Source organism: Tigriopus californicus, chromosome 6, assembly GCF_007210705.1.
Source record: "Tigriopus californicus strain San Diego chromosome 6, Tcal_SD_v2.1, whole genome shotgun sequence".
Classification (NCBI taxonomy): Eukaryota; Metazoa; Arthropoda; class Copepoda; order Harpacticoida; family Harpacticidae; genus Tigriopus; species Tigriopus californicus.
This window is the reverse complement of record NC_081445.1, coordinates 13,198,301-13,208,893: the sequence shown is the minus strand read 5'-3', so window position 1 is coordinate 13,208,893 and position 10,593 is coordinate 13,198,301.

Here is a 10,593-nt window from a genome sequence, read left to right as displayed (position 1 = left end):
AGTATGGGATGGAGCGTGGACACGGTGGTACCACAGACCATATAATGACTAGACCTCGCATAGCGCAAGGAAAAATGGGAACGCTTGCCTTCATCAGCTGGTACATAAATTTTGGTGTACCGTGACTAATGCTTTTTCATCCGCCAGCGTGGCCGGATTCAGAGTGAGTTTGTCACTGATAGCGTTCATTGAAGGCTCAGCGATTGTAGGTCGTTAGTACTGATCAGGCAGTCACCCTCCTCTTTTTTAATGTACAGAGTTGTTGACATAAAATCCATTTTCTTCTGCACTGAGGTCAGGCCAATGCGACATCTAGTCGTTATATGATCTGTGTGCGGGACCCTGGGAGTGCCTCTGAGAACCACAGCCACGGCAGGCGCTCTGGATAGCCGCAATGACGTCGTCCACGGACTCGGAGACGGCGTTGGCGGGAACGACGGGGCAGGGGACGGCCTCAGCCGCAATTGACTTAAAGATGGACGCCGCCGCGTGCAGCTTCTTCATGGTGGGCTTCTCCACTTCTCTTAATTTCATGAAGAGCTGGGTCTCAGATTGGCATCCAATGAGAAGGAAGAAGACGCGCAAGTCTTCCCCCGTCATCTGGTCAATGTTGGCCTCATCGGCCCGCCGGTTGAACTCGGCCATGTAGTCCGTGAACGGGCGGCCCATCTTTGACTGTTTCAGGAGCTCCAATCTTCTGTTGAAGAGGGGGTACATGGTGAGGAAGTGGGATTCGAGGCAGGCAATGGCGTTGGTGATAGTGAAGGTGGCGCTCACGACGCGTACGAGATCGGTGTTTAAACACGCTTCAAGGACGCCCATCTGGACGTCGTCAGGCTCCACCGCGATCTTTGAGGCCTTCGCGTACTTATGGAACCTCGTGATCCAGTCTCGTAGCTCGAGGGGGGAGGACGAGGGCGTGAGCGTGAACGGCTTCATCTCTCCCACGAGCTTAAAGATCGGGCCGTGCGATATCGGTGTTGAGTTGGGCACAGCGGGTAAAGAAGCAGAAGCGGCTTTGTTGGAGAGGAGGATCCCCACCTGGATCATCTCCCCATCAACCTCCGCCAAATCGGCCGCCATCTTGGCGGCGAGCTTGATGTATCCGGCGGAGGCAGCGTCGTCCTTGGCGTCGCCATCGGGGTCGAGGGCGTTGGCGGGGTCGTCCCCGAGGAGTTCCAAGTACTTTTCCTCATACAGTTGTCGTGCGTCTTCTAATTCCCTGTATTTTTTCTCCAGGAAGTCTATATTGGCCGCAGAGGTGAGGGCCTCTTTTATGAAGGCCATCCTTGTGCGGAGGCCGTTCTTGGACGCGGACACCGGTCGTGACAGCGCCATCGTTGGGGTCGAAGAGACGGGTCCGTGGGGTCCGTGGGACGGGGACGAGGTCGTTCGTTCGAGAGGTTGATGGCAGTTGTGGGGGGTATCAGGGTCCGGAAACGGCAGGCACGTGGTGTTGGCGGTCAAAAAGGCTGGGGGTAGCGGCAAGTCCGGACCGACTGTGCCATGAAAGTCTAGGTCGTGGAGAGGGAAACACGGCCAATGCTTATGAGGGAGACAATGATGAAGAACTGGCTCTATTTCTGTTTTGTTGTTATGCTGACACAATGTGACGTCACGATGAAATCTGAATTGGCGGGAGACTTGAATCACTCTACATTCCATGGCGCAGTTGGTTGCCCATTTGCCCGTGGAGGTGTAACCGACTCGCAATTGCGATCTTCCTTGTGGGTCCCAATTGGTTGGACATTCTTCACTGGTCAACAATTGGGTCGATTCTACTCTTCTTGTTGGATTTGGTTTTCAATCGCCCATGGTCATCCTGTGGTCATCCCGTCGTTTTTCCGTGGTGTCCTAGAGCCATTTGGGTTATTCGATCATTGTTTCGTGGTAATTTACCCCCGTACCCGTGGATGGAACTGGATTTGGTCTATTTGGATATCTTCATTGAAGCGGTTTGGGCTTCCAATTTTTTTTTTGTATGTTAACAAATATTGCTGGATTGAGCCTTGTTTCCCCGTCTATTTTTTGGTTTTCCGGTATGGTGAATCGGGAGGATCTTCTAAATTTGAAGGCCTCTCGAAAAGGCCACAAGGGCCTCGCCACGAGAGCTAAGCGTGCTGCACTTGACGCTATTGACTCATTTGTGGAGGGCGACGATCCGTTTTACATAGAATCAAAACTTTGCCCTTGGGAGACCAGATTAAATGCATACCGCTAAGCCGAAGCGGCCATTGTGTGCCATTCTGCGGCCGATGATCATGATTGTGATCAGGATTTGGACGTTCAAGAGGATCTTTTTGACAAAACTCAACTCAGAGTTACGGGATTTCGTAAAGATTTTGACCAATCATTAAACTCGTTTGAAGATGACAGCCCTGTTACAAGGATCAACTCCTCTCCGGGCCTTCCCAAACTCGATTTCAAACGACCCCCTATTTTGAAGGAGGATACTAATTTACGGACTTTTGTTCAATGGTGTCCATTGTGGAATAATTATGCCACGCTGATTTTGTTGCCTCAACGAGACCAACCAACTCAAGTGTCTTTATTTTGGGAATGCTGCAGCCCTGGTTTTCTCCAAATCGTCCAACATTCATTGGGTATCAAGCAAAATACTGGACGCCAAGTTGATGATATTCTTGGAATCATCAAGGATCACTTGAGAAGTCTTTGGAGCATCCACTTGGACATGCGTGAATTGCTTCAAGTGCGTCAAGCACATGGCCAAGATTACACAAGTCTCTGCAACTCCTTCCGGAATTTGGCCGATTTCGCAGATGTCGCTCACATCACGGAAGACAGTCTCTTCATAGCTCTTCTTCTTCAAGCTATTAACAACGAATTCGACAAGGCTATGGCTATAGTGATGGAACGCAATTCCAAGACATTTGAAGAAGCTTCTCATCATATTCTCGAGCTTGAAACCTCTCGTCAGGGTGACAAGGAGATGTCTTCGTCTTCTGTTTCCTCTCACATCAACGTCGTCCGTTCCAAGTCGAATTATCGACTTCAGAGGGGAAAATTCATCCCGAAGTCTGTCGCACAACACTCTTTGTGCACTTTTTGCCGCCTTCCAATCCATCCAATTGAGATGTGTCCTGCCAAGAGTAGTCGGTGCCGATCTTACAACCACAGAGGGCATTGGGCCTACCAGGGTCTTCCCGCCGTCAAAGTCGCAAGTTGGCTCCATGAAACTACGGGCTGCTTTCTCACCGTCGCCGTGTCCCACTTCCATTCTAGTCAACTTTCGGGTTTCACCATTAGGATCTAAAGGCAGGCCAATTCAAGTTAGATTTTGTGCTGATACCGGTGCTGATATTTCAGTCAAGGTTTCTTCAATATTTTATCATACCGGCTTGAACGAAATTACTCCCCTTTCCCCTTACCACATTGGCTGAACCTGTTGTCAGAATTGACGGGAAAGTAATCCGGCAACTGGGGATGTTTTATGCCACATTGGATCTTAATGGTATGTTTGCCCATAACGTTCCTATTGTAGTTTGCCCGGAGTTACACGACGCTTTACTTGGCTTGAATGCTTGCAAGACCCTGACCATCGTTGATGATAATTTTCCACTTCCCAAGGAACTCGAATCAGTCAGTCACAATTCGTCTAATCTGCTGATCGCTACTGTCAAAGTTGGATCTCAGGATTCCGTGCTACAATCTCGGAGCAGTATTTCTATTGGTTCAAAGGGCCGTGTTCATTGCCCGGTATCACAAGGTTGGGTTGGCACTCTCACAGGGCGACCGTTCTCAAAAGTTTTGAACGTCGCTACGGTCGCTACCCTCTTTTTTTTTTGACAATGGTTTAAAGTCGTGGAGGAATAGGCGTATTCTGCGTGTAATATGACTCGAGGCCTCCCAAACACTCGATTTCAACGGACCTCAATGTCGCAACACCCGTTTTAGATTTGTCGTACTTCATTGTTTTGTCTTTATTCGTGCTCCAAATCTAGGGGAGTTGAAATGATTGTGTGATATGGGTTGCGTACATGTATCCTTATACCTTTCCGATCATATGTCTTTGTTCTCCATTCTTCTTTGCCCACGTCATCCTCATTCTGCTACTGAACGTCTTCCCATAAAGACCTCCTTCCATACCATCTATCTACCAAATACAACTTTATTTTTATTCGGTCTTTGCGATTATTCCGCGATCCCAATGAAAATTGATGCTAAAACGTGTTCTCAAGAAATTGATGAGCAAAGAAACCCATAAGACGGTTTCTGCCTGTCAAGAACAGAAAAAACACTGATGCAAGATCTGACGAATCTCTCTTCGTCCTCCAAGACGCCAAAATCAAGCTCTAATATGCGCTACTGTTTACCCTTGCGAAGTGTGGTTGTATGATTTATGAATCCACAGAATGAGTTTTGCACTCTTCGCAGGCAGAATAGGCGGGTGTAATATCTCCTCTGGAATGTTGTCAGCTAAAGCTAATCTACCCTACTCGTAAGACTTGCGACTTTTCATCGTTAAACCTGATGAAAGGTGTGCCAATACTCCCCCTTTGATACAAAGGAGCTCTGAGATAAGACGATTATCTTGGGCGACACGTATCCAAAACAATGTGGCCTCTCGTAGTTCTACCAATGTTGGAGCGAGCGATTTTGGTCTATCTGAGCTTGGTTTCGCTAACTTAACAAATCGTAAAAAAGAAAACTGCAACAAAAAGCAGTGTTGAAAACGTCTCGTGTTTTTCAGAAAAGTTCTGCCATGTTTGCCAAAAGGACGAAACCGAAGCAGTCACCAAAGTGGTGGAGGCTTTTTTGTACAGATCTGGATCAGGCTCCTCCACAGTTAAAGACACAGGAAAAGAATTGTGTGAGCCGTAAAGGAATTTTGGGCTCGTAAACCAGTCTGGAAATTTTAAAATTTCCGAAGGTGTCAAACCCATGGACGCTGCATCTGCAGATGTATTAAAGATACCTGCAAGATGTCTCCATTGGGAAGGATCTGTGTGACTTTGAATTTCAGACACCCAGTTCGCTTCAAAAGTAGGCCAATTGTGAGGTTCCCTCCTCAGCCACTGAATTACCGTTTTGGAATCAGAGTAAAAATAATCGCTCGAAATAGGCATCTTATTAGCTTTGCAAGCAGCAACAGCTAAACGTGTGGCAGTTACTGCACCGAGCAACTCAAGCCGAGCAATGGTTACTCGTTTGAGAGAAGACACGCATGTTTTCGTTGTTAACAAATGGACAGCGACATTAGCTGGATTCTTCGTTGATCAGCTTACCCCTCTCGTCTCACCATTGAGACGACTGCCACAGTGGTTCAAAAGCCTTTTTGAATTCCAACAGAAATATCCAAGCAAATCTTGTTAACTAATAGCCATATGAGCGACAAATTTGAGTCAGAATTCAATAAATCAATCACGTCAAAATAACTACTTATGGTTTTTGTAAGGAAGAAGACTCTTGAGATGGATATGCGCATTTCTCTCAATACCTGATAAGCTTTTTTGACCACCGTGGTGAGACGGGTGAGACGAGACGAGAGGAGACGACCGTGTCCAAGAATCCAGCTATTATCTGCGTTCTCATATCAAATGTAAACGACAGCAGCATATGCCTTCTGACTAGCATCACAAAAAACATTAAGTGCACAAGAATCAGACATTAAATTAGGACACACGAACATCGAGGAATTTCAAAATTATCAAGTCGACCTAGTTCTTCTAACCAAAATTCCACGGGACCAAAATGTCCTCCGGTAAGGGAGCATCCCAACCGATGCCAGAAAGACAACATAATTGAAGGAGAGTTTTTGCTTTGATGATGATTGGTCCTAAATACCCAACAGGGTCAAAAACACGGGACATCTTAGAACAAAGAGTTTTTTCAGTTTCAGGTTTGTCATCCAGACAAACACTACTAAGACCAAAAAGCAAAAAAACATCTCGAATGGGATTTGGATCCCATGGAATGGGAATTGGATTCCCAAAGCTTTGGAATTTACTGTCTCTTTCTTTTTTTTTTTGGTTTGTTTTTTCACGGGCTTTTCTAACCACTACAGGTAATGTAATCCCCAGTACTATTGAAATGAAAGGTTATAATTCGTCTATTTATTAACTTTCGATTTTTATATGATATTTGGTCTACCAACGAATTTGAGTTGGCAGACCGAGCTAGTCCTTGAATGTAGGGTTGATCTGGTTTGCTATCTAAAAATTTGTCCAAGTCTGACTTGAAAGATGCTATCGGATCAACAAGGCCTACGTATTCCGTACAAAAATTAGAGGGAAATAAATTAAACAATGAAGGAGCCCGAGAAAGAAGAGACGCGGACTTCATTGTTCGAACTAGCCTGGATTCTCGAGGGCTTGAAGGTGCTGTCAAAACGCACATTAAGCCTCTACGGTCTCTAGAATTGACCCTAGATTCCAGGTTGGGACAAAACTCATGGATACTTTTGAAGACGTACAGTATCAGATACCTTTCGTACCTTCTCTGAACACTGTACAGTCCCAACTTTTTTAGCCTCTCCCAATATGAGAGCTCTCTCAATCCTATGATGTTCCTAGTGAAACATCTTTAGGCTTGCTCGACCTCTTGCAAACCTGCTGAACTCTTGGGAATCCAAATGGGTGAAGTATATTCAAGATGTGGCTGGACAATCGACTTGTACAGAGTTAGCATCGTGATGCTATCTCTGGACTTAAACGTGCGATATATCAGTTCGAACGCAATTTCTGACTTGACCAGACGTGTTGTTCGTTTTTGTGATGTTATCTTCTCAATACCCATGGCTCCAAGTCCGCCCGATAAGGGGAGCCCGAGTCCTGGGCCCAGGGAGAAAGAAAATTCCGCTCGATATGAACAGATTGGCGGAAATTCATATGCAGAAGTGGCTCGTCGGAAATTCCCACCACTAACTATCGACCTCAGCTGTGCTAAGGAAGGGGAAAGGGTTTCCTCTCAAGTAGTGGTGGATTTCATCTTTGGTGATATGAAGATCTCCCACAATGAAATCGAGAGGATTATTGGTGTTGGAAAAGCTACAAATGTTGTCACTTTTGTAACCAAGAGCGAAGTGTTAGTTTCCAAGCGCTTTTGAGATAATGTGGAGTTCCGACGCCAGTACGGTAATCGAAAATGGACATGCTCGATTCGGGGGGGTGGAGCTCAACGATCTTTCATCAGGTTATTCCATGTGCCTCATGAGGTAGAGGGCAAGGACTTGTTGAAAGCAATGGAATCATTTGCCATACCACTGTCGGATTTGAGGGTCGAGAAGTGAAGTTGGAAGTGAAAGTGACCCACGATTTGCTGGTATTGGCAGTGGCCATATGCGTGTTAGTGTTCGAATTAAGGGGGAGATTCCCACATTTTTACAAGTCAACAAGTGGAAAATTAAGATTTGGCACAAGGACCAGATTAAAAAATGTTACCTTTGTGGGAATCAAAATCATCTTATGGCATCCTGCCCGATGGCTGGCGTCGATGATGGAAGTAAAAACACTCGGTTGGCGCAAAAAGAGACCATACCATCTGGTATTGAAACATTTTCGGAGGGGGATGGAACGGCTTCCGACAATAATGGCGGAAACTACCCCGGTGATCGTGAGGAGGTTGAGGATCATGTTGATAGGCTTGGTGAAGAAAACATGGATAACCCCCACTCAAAGGAAAATACTGCTCTCATGGACAAGACGTACTCTGCAAAACCTCAAGGATTGGACGATGACACTTCGAAAAGGAAGACCCCTACGTCGGGGACCAGTGCCGTAACAAAAAGCTCAACTACTTGCGAAAGAAGAAAGAGGCTAGCTGAAGATCAACCAAATCCTCCTCGTACCAGATCTGGTACCATGCATTAACCATTTAAATATGACACTCAAATTGGTGTACCTTAATGCAAGAAGTGTGGTTAATAAGTTCACGGAGCTACAAGGATTGTTATCCACCCTAGATACGGACATAGTGTTAATTACTGAGACGTGGTTAAATTCTTGGTACACGGACATCGAGTTGAATTTCGTCGGCTTTCGTCTACTTTGCCGCAAGGATCGAGTGGATACAAAACTTGGACGTGGTGGTGGTGCTGTCATTCTCTGTAGGGAAGGACTCAAATGTGTCCCCATCGAAGTACAGAACCCCAGTGTGTGCGGACTGAGGATTGATTCCCTTGAGATTTTTTGCGTGTATTTGTCCCCCTCAGCCAACTTGGGTGACCGCCAATTAATGAACGCGTTTTTGTCCGATAGATCAAGGGCCACGTTAATTGTTGGCGACTTTAATCATCCGGGGGTAAAGTGGAGTTCCCGCGTAGGGATCTCACAGGACGATCTTGAACTCATGAAAGCCCTGTCTAGTGGGTACCTTGAGCAATTGGTGTCGGAGCCAACGCATAGTGCTGGGAATATTCTTGACTTTGTGCTTACAAATGATGTTGATTACATCGAATACGTCAATAATAGGTGGTATATGGCAATAAGCGACCATTGCATTATGGAAATTGGGGTCAACATTCGGTCCCAGGAAGAAGAAGAAGAAGTGCTCCACATGGACTTCAAAAAGGGAGACTGGGCCCGATTTAGTTCGTTCTTGACCCAAGTTGACTGGCTAACTATAGTATCGAGTGGTACGGTGGATTCTTCATGGATACTGCTCCGAGACATGATAGCACATGGAATGCGTGCTTATATTCCGTTGAGGAGCAAATCAAAGACGAAAAGTTCTCCTTGGCTTACCTAGACACTGAGAGCTAAAATAAGACGAAAAAATAGATTTTGGAAACGTTATAAGGCCACCAAGGATTGGAACTGCCTACAGGCCTTCAAAAAGATGAAAGGGGAACTTAAGCGGGAGGTAGAGGCTTCAAAATGTAATTATGAGGATGAGCTGGCCACATGTCGAGACATCCGAAGATTCTACCGATATATCAACAGCAGGAAGGCTACAAAACCTAGAGTGGGCCCTCTCATCTCTCCCCAAGTGGCGGTAACGGAGGAGCCAATGAGAATGGTTGAACTTTTGAATGATCAGTTCGCTTCTGTGTTCACCCCTTTAAAAAATTGCACACGGAGACCAAAGAAAAGGACGGATGGTGCTTCTCTGAGTTTAGTACACTTCACGTTTACTGAAGTTGGGGAGGCGATACGACAGCTGAAAAGTTCCTTCAGCCGTTGACCTGATGGCATCTCCTCATGTGTGCTTAAGTTTCTTGGAAATTCGGTGGCATGGCCATTGTCTCTGATTTTTAACAAATCAATGTTGGATGAGCGGGTCCCGTTGGATTGGAAAATTGCAAATGTCTGTCCAATACCAAAGGGGCAAGATTCCAGACTGCCAGAGAACTATCGTCCCATTTCGATGACATCCGTCTGTGGAAAATTGATGGAGAGACTCATTAAAAGAAAACTGACATGTTATCTAGATGAACATGATCTCATCACTCCACAACAACATGGGTTCCGTAGTGGAAGATCATGCACTACCAATCTATTGGAACATGTTGATCAAGTCGCTCAAGTGCTCGATTCCGGAGGTTGCCTTGATGTGGTACACTTGGATTGCTCCAAAGCATTCGACAAAGTGCCCCATAATATTCTGCTGGAGAAACTATGGAGGATCGGTGTGGAAGGACATTTATGGGGTTGGATCCAAAATTGGCTTGAACAGAGAAAACAAAGGGTCCTGATCAAGGGTGCAGTATCCGATTGGTTGGAAGTCACTTCCGGGGTTCCACAGGGGAGTGTCCTTGGCCCTGTTTTATTCCTAATATTTGTGAATGACATGGATGTATCCAATGGCTCGTCATTGCGGCTATTTGCGGATGATGTGAGGCTATCCCGTTCTATAATTAGTGGTCGAGATGCACTGAAACTTCAGGCGGATATGAATAATCTCGAAGGATGGGCCACAAGCAACGAAATGAGCTTTAACTCCAAAAAGTGTTTGGTACAAAAATTTGGCAAATCAAATGTGCCCCAGAACTACACCATAAATGGAGACGCACTATCTCTAAAACAAACACATTGTGATCTAGGTATCTGGATTGACTCGCGTCTGAAATTTAGTGAACATGTGTCAGTGCAGTGCTCCAAGGCCAACAGGTTGTTGGGTATGATAAGGCGGCACTTTACCACAAGAAGGGGGGGGATGTACTAATTAAACTTTTTAAAACGTATGTCCTACCCACACTTGAATATGGCTATCCTGCATTTACCCCAGTTTTGGGGCAAGATATTGCAAAGATGGAAGCCATTCAAAGACGTTTCACAAAATATGTTGGTGGGATTGGCCGTGACCTCGACTACTCCCAACGCCTCATAGAGTTGGGGATGACTTCAATTGAAGAGCGAAGGAATAATTGTGACTTGATATGGACCTATAAAGCATTCCCATGGCCTTGCAGACTTTCGCTTAGGGGATCGGCCTTCGTTTTCCTTACTTGAGGACATGATGCCAAGAGACTCTAGGGCCACACAGAGACGAGAATTGTGGACCCCACTGGCGAGAACTCAGGCCCGAAAGAATGCATTCAATGTGCGCTCAGTTTCTCTGTGGAACTTGCTACCCCAAACTGTCAGGGAGATGCCCTCGTTGGGGAAATTCAGGAAGGCAATACGGACGCTACCC